General features: G+C 48.3%; 1 pseudogene; it reads left to right on the forward strand.

Moving 5' to 3' along the window:
• On the forward strand, nt 1,320-9,750 carry Gm8221 (predicted gene 8221; annotated as a pseudogene).

Raw genomic sequence — 15,271 nt, forward strand, 5'->3', positions numbered from 1 at the left:
TTAGAACATTAGCAGACACATGGGTTCTAGAAGCGGCTGGAGCATTGTGCACCTCTATTTTTCTAAATCACTGAAGCTAGTTCTGCTAACAGTGAAATCTATTTTGCCAATTTCAGGGCTTTGGTGACCTTTTACATCCTTTCAGGATCTTTCAGTACCAACTTCTTTCTTATTTAGGGTTTCCACTGCTGTAAAGAGACCCCATAACCAAGGCAACTCTTATAAAGGACAGCATTTAATTGGAACTGGTTTCCTGGTCTTGAGGCTCAGTCCATTATCATCATGGCAGGACCCATGGCAGCATCCAGGCAGCCATGGTGCTGGAGAAGAACAGAGTTCTACATCTTGTTCTGAAGGCAAAAAGGAGAAGACTGTTTTCCAGGGAGCCAGGAGAAGGGTCTCCAAGCCCACGCCCACAATGACACACTTCCTCTAGTAAGGTCACACCTCCTAAGAGTGTCACTTCATGGCCTAAGCATATTCAAACCACCACACATGGATTAGACACAATAGAAAATATTTATTGTGCCAGCCAGCAACTACAACAGTGTTCAGAATCCCAGCGTAGCCTTGTACTTTTCTCAGGCTGAACTATTAACCCCCCAAACCATATTCTGGGTTGACATAATTCAATTAACAAGAACAGTTAGCCAGAAACGGATCTATAGAAGACAAAGGGCAGGTTACATTTAGATAATTTCTCAGAACTACAGACTTTGAAGGATTAGTCTTTGTTTTTGTTTTTGTATGTGGTGCTGTGTATATACTGAGGTTTATGGCCTAATGGTACTTCCAACATGGAGTCAGCAGTGCTAAGATCTGAGGGCCTACCAAGGTCTAGAAGCCTATTATACTGAGAGACTGTGATACTTAGTGGTTCGAGGTTCAGAGCGGGGATTCCTGAATGGAAAACCCAAGAAAGCAGATGTTCAGATGCTGTTATGCCATCCCAGGCAGCATCAACTGCACTCAGGATATGGGGTGGTGCTGAGGCTGCAGGCAAAGAAGGAAGGACTGAACAGAACCCAGGAGATATAGGAAGTGATCTATGGAGGGTCCCCTAGTCTGTAGAGGCAGGTCTTTTCCCTCCAGACTACAGAGGCCCCCATTTGAAATGGGCACAGCCAAGGAGAACCTAGAACATCTGGTCAAAGGTCACTCTTTTGAGTAGGTCAGCAGGGAGCATGGGATGAAGATGTAGTAGCATCCAGCAAGCCACAAGTTTCCTGTGTTGTTTTGGTGGTGAGTTCCTTGGAAATGGGGCTTTCTCTTTCCTTTTCTGCTTTGGGTATATAAGCAGGAGAAGGCGTGCCTTGTTATGCCTATTCTTATGCCTTGTATGCACAGATGGTCACTAGATCCACACTGCTGAGCACTGCCTGTTGAAGATTCCTGGTAAGTTGGGGAATGCCTAAGCTCTCCCACCTGCATACCCCCTTAGGCACTCTGAAGGAAGGTTATGGACCAGCTTTGTTGATAAATTCTGCAAGGCTGGCATCTGCCTCAGGACACCGGCACAGAAGCAATAAAGCTGGCCTCGCAGCCAGGCTGGGGTGAGGCTCTTCCACCCTTTCCATCGGCCCTAAGCACAAGACAGCATGAGAGATTCCTCAGAGGAAACTATAAAGTCTATGGGGGCTCAACCAGGATGGCTGAGACTTGGCCAGGTAACCTCCGGGAAATGGCTACTGTTACTCTCTCTATTGAGAGATGGAGAAAACAAGGAGAATGGAGAACAAGGACTAAGCCTCTCTGTTCTTGGAGCCTGGACACCCAAAGCTGGCCCTGGGGTGCTGTGACAGAAGCAGAATGGGCACAAGGGCTGTTTCTGAGACACAAGGACCCCAAGGTTTTCTCACCCAACCTGACTCTGAACCCCTACTCTGAGTCAGACCTTGTGAGGGAACTGAGGCTCCGAAGAGAGTGACTTGACTAGGATATTGGGATAGAAACTGACAGGTGGTGACAGCCACCTACCCTCTGGGCTTCACCTGCCCTCTGCTCAACTGTAGAGGATAAGCAGGAAGAACAGGGCCTTCCTGTGTGAACTAGGACACACACCCATAAGCCTGTGTTCTATAGTCAGACATCGCTGCAGGAAGCCGAGTGCCCCCTCTGCAACCCCTGTATCACTCTTTCAGACTTTTGAAGTGCTCTCTGCTGTCACTAGACTCCGTTAGCTTGATTTCTGCAGCCTGATTGCAAAGTCAATTCCTTCTTCCCCTTGGCATTAACACTTAGCTGGCCCCCTGCTCCTGTTTTCCCTGTTTCCTCTGGCTCTGCCTGCTGGATACGTGGAGTTAGCTGTGGTTCCACCTGGACACATAAAACACTGCCTGGTGTAAGAAAGGGAACCTCTGGAAAGGAGCTGCCAGGGCATCAGGCTCTAGCAGGAGCTCTGGGAGAAGAGACAGTCATGTGACCAAGGCGGTGTGGGGATGCTTGGGAATCCAAGCTAGAATAACAATCAAGGGGACAGAGGATCATTGCAGACAATGTGACAGAGCCTAACAGAGAAGCTTCACTCTAAGGCCCGGAGAGGAGGTCACTGAGAATACAGTTAAAGTAAAATTGTAAGATAGATCGATGCTATACATAGAAATTAGAGTACATTAAGCTGGGGACAGAGGGGAGAGTGTTAGAGAGAATAAGGACAAAATTCCCCCATCTTCATATACCATTTTCCCCCAGAGGCTGGGAGTCCTGGCCAGAGCTCAAAGCCAGTGTCATAGTAGTCATGTGATTCTCAATGGCAGAGATAAGGAAAAACCTTTGTTCATGAGTTTCTCTTGCATCCATTGCCACAGTGATAGGAGGTAGGGACCAGAGAGGCATGGGGACAGATGGAGATGGAGTGGCGGGGAGACAATAAGTGGTCTGAGATCTAACTGGGTCAAGCTGATTGCCCTCCAAAACTCTAGAAGCTTCTGTAGCCCTCAATCCCAAAGGCATTACGACTCCCACAGTAGGCCAGCAATTGACAGCATCTGGAATTTAATTCTTTAATTTATCGTGTTTCCTAGCCCTATGCTACAAGAGAAACACAACAGAGTCTGGAGGCCCCGTAAGAGCACAGGTCAGGAACAGGCTAGTTAGAGGCCATCTTAGTTTCCTAGCCTTGGTAATGGACTGCCACAGGGATCACAGGTAGCGTCCCCAGGAGAGTGGAACATTCAGGTAGAGAGAGAATGGGGAAGGCAGCAGGTGATGTAGGTATTCGGACTATGATGGGACCTTTCTAGGCCCATCCATGCTTGATTTAGGAACCTAAACTGCCAAGATCCCAGCAGCCAATCAACAGTCACCTGAGATAGTAACCTGGAGTTGATTGGCTGGTCCCAGAGGAAGCTAAATCAGGGACATTGACAGGCTTGTGAAGGCAGCAGTGGCAGACAGAAATCAGGGAAGGAGGAGGGTGAGAGACCCACGAGACATAGGGGGACCAAGAGAGGATGACTGCGGAGTCTCTCAACAAACTGCTAGAGGTACAGTCTGCAACAGGCTTCAGGGGTTGGTGTGGAAAGGTTGAGAGAGATTGGCTTTGGTTCCCAAAGAGGGGCTTGGATGGTTAAGGGGACAAGCAGTCAGTAGTGGCAGTGTGGCATGGCAGCTGGGGTACCCGAGGCAAGAGGGACCACAGCTAACAGACAGCTTGGAAGAGAGGCTCAGGGAAAGGAGTGCGGGAACTGATGGACCAATCAGGAAAGTGTAGAAGAGGGAGGTTGTCAGGTGTCTTTGACCCAAGTGAGGGTTTACCCTTGTCTCTGTGTGTCTCAGTGTGAGACAGTTTCCACCTGCAGCTGGCTAGCTGAATATTTTTCTCCATCTCCCTTTCTGTGTGAACAATCTGTTCTTTCTCCACAGCTGTGTTCTCAGCTGAAGCCTTCTCCAGTGTCCCCAACAGGATTGCAAACCTCCACCTTGCTGTTGAGAGAGCAGAAAGGCTCGGGGTCACAAGACTGTCATTAAATAGCAGTGACAGAGCCCAGTGAAACAGAAGAAGGGTCAAGTTCTTTTGGTCACTGGAAGCCACTGTTGAAAGAAATGTGTGTCCCACATCCCTGATCACCTAGCTGTCCCCATTCTGTCTCACAGGTACCTTTTCCTCCTGTAGCCTGGTCACCTGGTGAGCTGGAAGGTACACCTATTAAGTCCTCTGCCTGACACCTAGACCTGGCAGCTGTCATAAGCACCCCAGGTAAGTGGTCTTGTGCCCCACTCCTGCACATGACCTACGACTGTAAGGGTGCTAACAGGATGGGTCAGGAGCTCACACACACCCTCACTTAATTTCAATATTATGTGTGCTCTGTCTCCAAATAGAGTCACCAGGGTTAGGGCTTTTAACAATTAGTTTAAGAGTATATTCAGCCCCTGCCACTAATGACACCATTAGACTATTCCATGTGGTAGGTGCTCAGACACACACTCGGACTCACTCCAACTCTTGTGCACAGCCCTCTAACCATATGTGTTTCCTTCCCATCTAGAGAGAAAGCGCTTCATTCCCACTGTGGCTCAGCACCTCCTGGACAGGAAGAGCCTAGAGGTCCTGCAGCTCCTGCTGACTGAAGAGGAAACCTGGAAACAGTTTGTGGCAGAAGTTGATTTGTCCAGGTCATCTTCCTAGGGGACACTAGCACTACCAGAGCCCGTGCATGGTTGGCTTTTCACAGGCAGGGATACTCTCTCCAGGCAGACCAAGTAGTTAGGGTTAAGGTGTCCCTTCTCAGCAACCATTTCCTCCTTACTCCCAATCAGAGAACAGCCTCTGGTTGAAGAGAGCGGGCAGCAGCCACAGGGGACAAGATTGCTCCTGACATTGCTGCTCCTGTGTAGATGGATTGAATTATTTCTATCCCTGGCTAGCTTCCAAATGAATGAGACACAGACTATGATTGATTGATTGATTGATTGATTGTCAGGGGATTACCTCTAATCTCTATCTCTAATGGATAAACTGGCCCAACTGTGTTCCCCCAAATACTTGCTGTTTGGTTCTTTCTGGATTACTTCCACTCCAACAGTCTGTTCTGGGAGGCCCTGGTATTCCACGTCTAATGGAGATCTCCTGATCTCTGTCTTCTCCCTCCCCCTTTCTTCTCTCTCCCTCTCACTATCCTTCTCCTTGACTGTCTGCCCAGTAACTCCAACCTTCTATTCTCCCCAGGAATTGGCTGTCACCAGTTTTTTGTTGTGTTTTGTTTTATTTTTGTTTTTAATTATAAGTTTTACATTTGGGAGCAAAGTTTACATAACAAATGCTGGTGTGGGGGAATTCCCTTGTTTAGGAGCAGCTAGATCTCCAGCTACAGAATTTAGCATTTCAATACATAGCAGCAGAAGATGAACCCTCACCTCCATCATTCCTGTGTAAGAAAAATAAGATGATGTCTGTGGGGGGCTCAGCATAAAGCCAGTAGGCAGTAGGCGTCCAGTACACAGTAGGTGTTCAATGAAAGGTAGTTTTTAAAAAAACAAAAACAAAAAAAACTTTATTTAATGTGTGTGTGTGTGTCCGTGTGTGTGTGTGTGTGTGTGTGTGTGTGTGTGTGTGTGTGTGTGTTATGTATGGTTTGTCCATGTCAGTGAGTTTATTTTATAAGCAGTCTTCCTGTATCAGTCACTCTCTCCTATTACAGGGAAGAGGAAGCTGCCTTTCGAGAGTCTCTTGCAGAGATCTTTGCAGATCCTGATGGAGAAGATGAAGATGAGCTCCAAAATGACCTGCAGGACAAGAACGAGAGGTACTCAGCCAAAGACCCAATGAAGCCCTTTTCTCTCTAGATAGGAAGGGGAAAGGACAGGGTTAGAGGACCATGCATAAGTTTGAATGGATCAGGGACAAGCTGGTTAAGTGTGTGCCTGAGCACCTGCCACAGGACCTATTATAATGATGTCATTCATGTTAGGGACTGAGTTGTGTCCCTAAACACATTGGTAAAAGTCCTAACCCTGGTGACTGTGTTTGGAAATGGAATTTTAAGGACCCACAGTATTGAATGAAATTAAGTGAGGGTGTGTGAGCTCCCTAACCTGCAGTACAGTCAAATCCATAGTACATCAAGGCCCAAGAAGACTCGAGACCCCTACAGCTGTGAGCCACTAAATGTAGGGTCTGGGACCTGAACTCACTTGTTCTGCAAGAGAACCATGCATCTGAATAAAGAAACTCTCTCTCCAGCCCATTACAATAACAAGTGCCTTTACTTACCTGGAACTCATCACTGTGACCAGATTGGCTGACCAGAGAGCATGAGGACCCTCCTAACCTTGCATCCCCAAGCAGGGATGACAGGCCTAGGCCCAGAATCTGGCTTTCCAATGTGGCCTCTGGAAGACTGAACTCGGGTCCTCCTGATGTGTGACAAACACTGCAGCAACTTAGCCACATCCTCAGGTCCCTTCTAAGGCTTTAAGCAGAATCTTCTGTTGTCCTCAGGACACAGAGCCTCATGGGAAAGGTCACATGGAGTGTCACACACCAAGAAAGCGCCCATGGGAAAGAACACTTAATCTGATTGACGTTACCACAGGCAGGAAGGCACTGTTCAGGACAGCTGCTCTAAGACAAAAGACACAACAAGTCTGTCAGTTCCTTCAGCTGGAGACTCACAGCAGATGAGCTGAGTGACAGGCAGTAGAGAGCAGAGAGTAGGGGCATTGTGAAGCTGACCTCATGGGATTCCTCCTGAGGAAAGCCCAGGCCAAACCCACCAATGGCTGGACATGGGAACCTGATGGAGGTTAAGCATGAAAGGTCTCGCATGTTCTCCCAACCTGACTTAGGATTCTGCCAAGTCTCTGCAGGGCAAGCACAAGGTGCACAGGAAGAGCATAGAAAACCAAGGTCCATCCATACTGGGAACAGTTTACAAGACTTAAGGTTTTCTCAAGGAACAGAAATCTTGTCAAGCTGACTTCAGTGTCTAGAAGTTTGCTGAGCCTTCATCAAATACACCGTTCCCATGAGTGACTGGGGTCTCCCTCCCTCCTGGAAATTTGTGCCTTTGGTGTCTCCTTCCTCTGGGGTCAGAGGTGACAGTAAAATCCCCACCACACCTCACCTTTCTCAGGCTGAGAATTCCTTAGTGGAAGGGCTTAGCAACCTGTGTGTTTTGAATTCTCAACTCCCTGTTACTTAATCTTTTACAGAGGCACAGTGAGATGCCTTAGGGAAGGAGCCATGTGAATGGGGATGCCCCACATGTGAATGGGGATTCCCCACATGAGAATGGGGATTCCCTACATGTGAATGGGGATTCCCCACATGTGAATGTGGAATCCACTCATGTTTCTTTACCTTCACTCACAGCTGGAAGGGATATCTATGCGCTGTGTTTTGAGTGGACAGATCTTAGCTGTGAGTTATCCCAACAGCTCAGGAGTACACACCACTGCAGTGCAAAAAAGACCTCCAGCTTCAAAGAATGTCCTATATCAGGTTTCTCTCTTAGAGATGTGCAACTTGCAGAGTCTCACAGCACAAGGCTCCAGGCAAACAGGGGCACTCCTGGCCAGCAGGACATGGTATCCTCCAGCCCACCCTTCTATTGCTAGACATTTAATAAGGGAGCCTTCCCCTCAAGGTCAATGTCTCATTACCAAAACACTTCTCCCTAGGAACTCTAAACAAAGAAAGGTGAGGTTAGAGAAAAGAATTAACCCTTTAATTTAGGGAACATTAGTGTTCCATGAAGAGTTCACTCTGGTAAGGACAGCAATTTTTTTTACCTCACCTCACCTCTCATTGTTTAGCAATAGAAGGCTGTGCTGGAGAACGAAAGAGTCTAAACTGTCTGAGTTGCAGTTCTAGGGATCCAATTCCTTCCTCTGTCCTCAACCTGCACCATCTGGGCACATGGAACACAGACCCATGCAGGAGAAGCACTCATACATATAAAATAAAATAAAAACATTAAAGGGCACGTATAAATAGTTTTGAATTCATTGTGTCCTGAAGAACTAAAGATGGTGTGATTTATCAAGTGTGCTCATCCCAGAAAGAAAGCTTACACAGCTGTAATGTTCTCCTCTGCTTCACAGTGAATGCTCTGTGGTTCCTACAGGACAGATCTTACTTTATAAGCTGTCTTCCTTGCTCAGCTGTCCCTCCTCTTACAGGAAAGAGGAAGATGCCTTGAGTGAAGCCCTGACTGAGACCATAGCTGATACTGATGCAGAAGATGAAGAGGAGATCCAAAATGACCCGTGGCACAAGGAAAGGTTCTTGGATGCTTATCCTCGGGTGAAACTGGAGCTTGAGGGGAGCATCAGGAAGCTCCACGCCCTGGCAGACAAGGTTGACAAGGTGCACAGGGACTGCACCATCTCACGGGTGATGGTCAGCTCCAGCAGTGCTGTGTCTGGAGTCCTGACCATCCTTGGTCTGTCTCTGGCACCTGTGACAGCAGGAGTCAGTCTGGCATTGTCAGCCACTGGCTTGGGGCTGGGGGCAGCAGCCACTGTGACTAGTGTTTCCACAAGCATTGTGGAAAAGGTAAGTGTGGTGTCTGCTGAAGCTAAAGCCAGCAAGCTGGTGCCAACCAACAAAGACACAATGAAGGGCATAATAGAAGTTTTGGATCAGAGTGGCCCCAGACTTATTTCTGTATCTACAAATACCATCCAGAGCATACAAGGCATCCAGAAATGCATTAATGCCATTCAGCTGGCCAAAGCCAACCCTCGCCTAGCAAATGATGCCAAGCGTCTCATGACCACAGGAAAGACATCAACCCAAACCACTAAACAGGTAAAGGAAGCCTTTGGAGGTACCACTCTGGCAATGACCAAAGGAGTCCGAATCATGGGTGCAGCCACCACAGGTTTCTTCCTCCTGCTGGATGTGATCAGCCTTTTGGAAGACTCGAAGCATTTGCATGAAGGTGCTAAGTCACAGACTGCTGCAGAGCTTCAGCAGCAAGCTTGGAACCTGGAGCAGAAGTTACGGGAGCTCAAAGAGGTTCACGACAGCCTGACTAAGTGACCTCTTCCTCTTCCGTGCAGCTCAGATGACTGGGGAGGGAGTATGCTGGACAGAGCCATGAACACATGGGAGCCTCTGACTGTACCCCTTCACAGCAGTGCCTGCTAAAGGGAGAGGACACATTAAGATACAGGAAGCCAGAACAGAGATGGGACAATCTCATGACCTCTTACCAGACTCCAGCTCTTAGATCCATCAACTTCCCAATTAAGAGCCAAGCTCCCAAGCTGGGGAGCACATCCAAGTCCTGACTAAGCCACATGGCTGCTCCTAAGCTTTGCCCACTCTACTGCTCCCAGCTGAGGCTCACCAGGTCAACTGAGCTGTCAATCTTTCCATGGCTTTGTTATTGGTGGCACAGAGACCTTCTCCTCTTTTCTTCTTCTGCCTCATTGTGTGTTTATCCAAATATTTCTCAATCTTACAGTCAGACTTTGGTTGTGAAAATCATTTCCTGTTCTGGTTTTGGGTAGTCACATGGGTGCCATTGGTAAAATGCTCAAGACTAGAAAGAAAGGACACTGGTAATACTGCCTGTCCAGTCGTCACAAGCTCTTCTCCCTACATGCCACTGTTGACGCTAACAGAAGGAGAGGTGACAGGATATGAATGGTGAACCCTTCTCTCTGCTACCAGTCTCCTGGGAAAATCAAAAGCTTTAATGCCTATTGCAAGCTAAAATCTGCTGTAATTGGATGAGATCTGCCAAGATGAATAGGATGGGCTACACTTGCTCCACAATTTTTGAAGAATAAATTTGTAAAAACTGACCTAGACATGTTTTGTGTGCTCTTTGTAAATGATTGTATATTTTCTGGGTTATTAACTTTAGATAATTGATAATTCCCTCCCAACTTTTAAGATTTCCTCTTTTAAAGAGTGTTTTCTTTATTGTGGTTTGAGAGGAATGCCTGAGATTTCCACATGGGCCTCTTGCTCCTGCTTGTTTCGCTTCTCTTCTGACAGCTGAGGCTCCTCTGAGGCTGCAGTGCATTGTGTAGTGTCCCCTGCACCACAGCAACTCAGGTGGCCTTCTTCCCATGTTCTAACCAATGGAAAGTAAGAGATGACCTGTGCAGTTTCTAGGTCTTGCCCACTAGAGGACACTCTTGTGTTCCACAGTCTGTCTGTCCTCCCTTTGGGCTAGATTGTGTGGCTAAGGGCAAGCTCGATATGGAGTCAGCCTCTCCTGTGGTGTAGAGCAGGGACAAGATGGCCTCCTGGATGGACTGGGTAGAGAGTCACCTACCCCATGGTCTGTCTAGTGGAACTCATCTAAACCTATAAGAGTGCAGTAAGATTGCTTCAGGGACACCCGTCCCTAAGCAGCACAGGGGTCAAGGAAGATGGCCTGGACACAGTTAGCAACAGTGGGGGTATTTTGTTGGAGGGGAAGCAGGTGAGAGCAGGTGTGTGGAACTGAACACTGAGGAGTTTGTGTTTCTGTGGCTGAGACAAAGTTAATGTGGGTCAAAGAGAAGCCAGCAGCAAGAGTCTGAAGGGAGGGGCAGAGAAGGCTAGAGGATGGGGAAGGCCCTGGAAACACACAGGCTGCACTCTGCAGGAGACAGCAATGAGATGTCTGGGGAAACTGAGGCACTGCTAATGGGTAAAAGCCAGAGAGAGGGTTTTAAATATGGAGAAGACACAGTGGCTCCTCCCTCTCCTTCCCCATGGGTGCTGTGGGCTGCGACCATGGCCCTTCCTCTCCTGCAGCAACAGGACCAACTCACCCTTTGTCTATTACCAAGTGACTTCAGGATAGTGACAGAGCTGGTGATGCTGTTGAGGGTGGCACTGCTGGTGACAGGAGAGTGAGTGGAGCCCTTGCCAAGGGTCAGGCCATCTAAAGGACGAACAGAATTCAAGTGGATCCCTGTGGGGTACAGGGACAGTAGTGTGAAGGTAAGAAAGAATTTTTGGTTATATATGTATTGCTTTTAGTGTGCACCTAGTGGTCAAACTGCTCTCTACACGGTGGAAGCTTAACTTGTAATTCTTCCCTCGGGGCGCTAGGATCATATAGAAACAAAATGAACTACAATTTTCCTCTAACGTCTCAGGATAAAATCTAACTTCAGCATCTGGGTTCCTGTCTGCTTCAGGTGAACCCCTACCGCCCCCTCACCTCTCCGTCCTCCAGTGGAAAGGGTAGCAAGAGGGAGCACACATTGCAGAAGCTGCTGGAACCTTGTAAGCCCTGCTTCTGTAAGCACACCTAGCTCAGTGGACCTTTGCCCTGTTCCGCCCTCTGCAGGCGGCTGCGTAGGGAACAAATTCAGCATGGCTGTCAGCTTGGAAGAACAGTTCAAGTTGGGGCTGCACTTTGCAAAGCACTAAACAGGTCCAGGCCAGAGAGCATGAGATGATCCTGGGCCCTCCAGCTCTCCGTGTACGGCCTGATCCTTTGCTGGCCAGGTTTTACACAACAGCACATTGCAGGGGAGTGGGTGCAGACTGACTTTATCAGAAGCCAAACATATTGAGGTCAGCAGCGTCGACCAATTTGGGGTCAAGAGCCACATTTTTGGCTTGGAAGGACTGCTGAAAGGATGAAGAGGCAGAAATTGGCAGCTACTGTCTCACTGGTCTTAAGGATGTCAGGTGTGTGTCTAATACTGACAGCACAGGGTCCTGTCGTAAGGTTCCATGTGCCACTGAAATGGCAGGGAGCCTGGGCAGAAAGAGCAGGAAGGGACATCTAATGGCCATTCTTGATGGCTGCATCTCAAGATTTCTGCAGTCAAGCCAAGCTGGATCCCCACAGTGACACACTGAGCCTGTGTTGTGTCAGCTGACTGGCTCCCTGAGTACCAGATATATGACTTCCCTTCACTGTGAACCTGCACCCAGGATTTCAGGGAACTGAGTCCTCCATGGCCTCCTGTGCATTCACACTGTCTCCCTCAGTCAGGCACTCCCTTTGGTCTCTGACATCTTCAGACCACACTGGTACATGGTTGCAACCCATGCCTGTCTGGCCTGACAGGGCACAGGGGCATTCCTCAGCCATCATGCAAGGCCAGGACTGGCTAGGCTCAGGGGACTCTATAAATGTTTATGTAAGGGCCAGCTGCAGAGGGACAATGAGAGACAGACCCTTCTCCAGTCTGCTGTGGGACTCCCCTTGACTCATGCAAGAGCTTCCGGTCTGCAAACTGATCCCTATCCCTCTGTCCTCCCAAGGAGCCGGCAGTGCTCAGTGAGTTCTTGAGTGTCTGACACCCTGCTGGAGGCTCCTCACTGTGTCCCTGTCCATCAGTCCATGTTCCTGGGTGGCCTGCAATAGACTCTCAGTTGTCCTGAAGTCCAGAGCCATGGTCACCTTTTAGCCTCCTCTCATCTGAATAAAATGTTTCACTTCTTGTCCAATTGTCACCTGTTTCCTACACTACATTCTTTCTGAGATGTCCCCTGGGCGCCAGGTGCATCAGACACCAACTGCTGTGTAGTATGAATATTTTAGTAAATCTAGTGCGGGGTTCCTCCCCACTTTTGACCATTTATGTTCCCAGATGAAAGACACACACAAACTCTTTATTTTCATATGTCTTATGTAGCACAATAGCTGGGTAATTGACTACCCTCCTTGCTGTTAGAATGCACCTCCTACCCATAACTCCGAGTTTCTACTTACTAATTTCTATTTTCCATCTTGGCTGCTCTTAACTGCAACTAGGCCACGTCTGCTTAGCCCAAGCCTAGGGCACTCTCCTTGCTTCTCTATCCTGTACACACTTCTAAGTCATGGCACCTACTTCCTGCTCCTTCCTCATGGTCCCAAACCCTGGGAACCTAAAACTATTCTCTTCTCCCCAGCTATTGACTGCTGGCATCTTTTTCTGCCAATCAGCATTAACTGGGGGCGGGGTCCCTCAGTGTCTTATTGTAGACTCTCTCATGCAAACAGTTTTGAGGGACCCAAATTCATATTAAAATGCAAGCAGCATTAGGCCAAATCTACTATGGTGCTGAAGTTTCTCTTGTGCCTGGACCACTGAACTCCCTCCCTTCATGATAACTGTGCATTGAGGGTCTTTGGGTGGTAAACACCAGAAGTGGGGGTCTGACTGATTTGGACAAGAAGAACATCTATTGAAGCGAATCAGAACATTCAGAGGATGGAAAGGAACAACATCCACTCTGGTCCCAGACGTGAGGACTCAGATCCAACTTGAGGAACATATGGACGCTGCCCCAGGGATCTACCATCAGATGGCTTAGGTCCAATCACCTTGTCTACTCATCCCCCATCACAAAGTCTCAGGAGACACAACAGGGTAACTGAGGTGAGTGTGACTCTCCCTCTTGTCAGACATCATCAGCCTAGATTAGTCCGTGAGGGCAAAAGGAGGAAGATGATGGATGGGGCAGGGGGACAGAGTGGGAGAATGGAAAGCTCTGTGAGTACTTTCAGTAATGACAATACACAGGGACCAGCTTCAGGGAGGCATATGAACTTTACTTGGGGTGCTTATATCATTTTGGGGACAGGGATCAGACTATCCAGGATGGGAAAAGGTCATTGGCTGAAGGCTTCTGTTACTCAAATGCTTCATTACCTTGGGGAGGCATTTCAGGAATCCCAGGAGCAGGGTTCTTATCAGGAGAAAGGAAGTTGAACCTGTACTTCTAACCAAGCCTTCTTGGCCTTCTGCAGGTAGAGATGGGAGTTTTAAACTCCCCAGACAGGGTCAGAGAAAGGGAAGCCCTGCTACTGAAGGGAGCTCTCCATGTAGTGCCGGGCTCAGAAGTTTATCCAGTCAGTGGTAGACTTTGACCTTAATTAGCAGGGCAGTAGGTAAGTGGGTCGTGAACCATCTTGTCAGAGGATACAGAGAGCAGTGGGGAGCCCCCTGAAGGGAATCTCAGGTCAGGCAGAATGTGAATGTGCAATTACTCTACACAGTCACGTGCTTAGCTGTAGCAATTCATGACCTTCTCCTCAAACAGACTAAAAACTTCAGAACCTCCCATGGATTCTGAAAGCCCAAGACAAGATCAATGCCCACAGCATGTCCCAAGATGATGAAACAGCCACAAACTCTCCTCTCTGCCCGAATCTCAAGGTCATGTTAGAAAGCAGGGCTCCTAGTTTAGTATGATGTTCACTTCCATGTGTGTGTGTGTGTGTGTATGTGTGTGTGTGTGTGTGTGAAGCAGAGTACAGCAGAGGCCACAACCTGCAAATTGTTGCCTGGTTTTAATGTCAACATTGCAGTTGGTGTTCCTATCAGGCTGTGGGCAGTGGCATTTGAATGTTGAACAGCTTGCATCAAAGGCAGCAATCATTGGGGACCCAGCCACACCCACCTCCCTATGTCTATTGCAATGGACTAAATGGAACCTAGATGAAAATACTGAGCTATTTGATGTATAATGGCTTGACAGTGACCAGCCAACCTTCTCTCTGATGAATGAGGAATGCATGGTGTCCTTGTCTATTCTACAGAACTGCCTGGTGGGGTGACTCTCTTGAACCCTCCTCAGACTCCTGAATCTCAACCCCCTGCTATTTTGGAACAGTCTTCCTGAGGCTGGATCCCTAATCTATTTAAAGCACACTGGCTCTATCCTCAGTACTCAGCAGGGAGTCTACAAGGTGAGCCACACATAGGCTCTGTGTCAATCACTGGAATCACAGGGATGCTGTGTTCCCTCTGCAAAGGCATCTGGAATTCCTGACCCTCATATGCGTCAGGCTGAGGTGAGTTATCTGCATCTTGTCACAAATATGATAACCGGGAGTCACGTTCCATCCACTATACACTCTTCCTCTGTGGTCCTCGATGATGTCGGCACTTTTTCTTTAGAGCCTGGATCTGAGCAAAGGCATATAGTGTTATGCTTGGATTCAGGCTGTAGGCTAGACTGCAGTGGCTGAGGCAGTGGCTGCCTCTTCTACTCTCAGATGGCCACCCAGAGCTGTGGGCGTGGGGTAAACTCACTTCCCTGTGATTTGCAGCCTGTAATATTTGTCTCTTGAGTGACTTCAAAAGCCCTCTATCACATGGTTAGCTGGAAGATCCCTGTCCCTACTCTATGATGTTCCTAGAGGAAGATGGATGGACCCATGCTTTAGGGCCCCTTCTGCAGTGTCCAGCATGTTTGCGCATTGAGTATACTCTCCATGGTATGGACTGGATGGATGAAATAACCGGGTTGGCAAAATGCCGTGGCTGCTGATTCTCCTGAATTCCACTACCTGGCGTTGGTGTTCAGCCTCTGCTTCCTAAAGCACTACCCAGTTGCTTCCCATTGCATTAAGTCACTTTCTCATTG

This window comes from Mus musculus, chromosome 15 (assembly GCF_000001635.26).
Source record: "Mus musculus strain C57BL/6J chromosome 15, GRCm38.p6 C57BL/6J".
In the NCBI taxonomy this organism is placed as follows: Eukaryota; Metazoa; Chordata; class Mammalia; order Rodentia; family Muridae; genus Mus; species Mus musculus.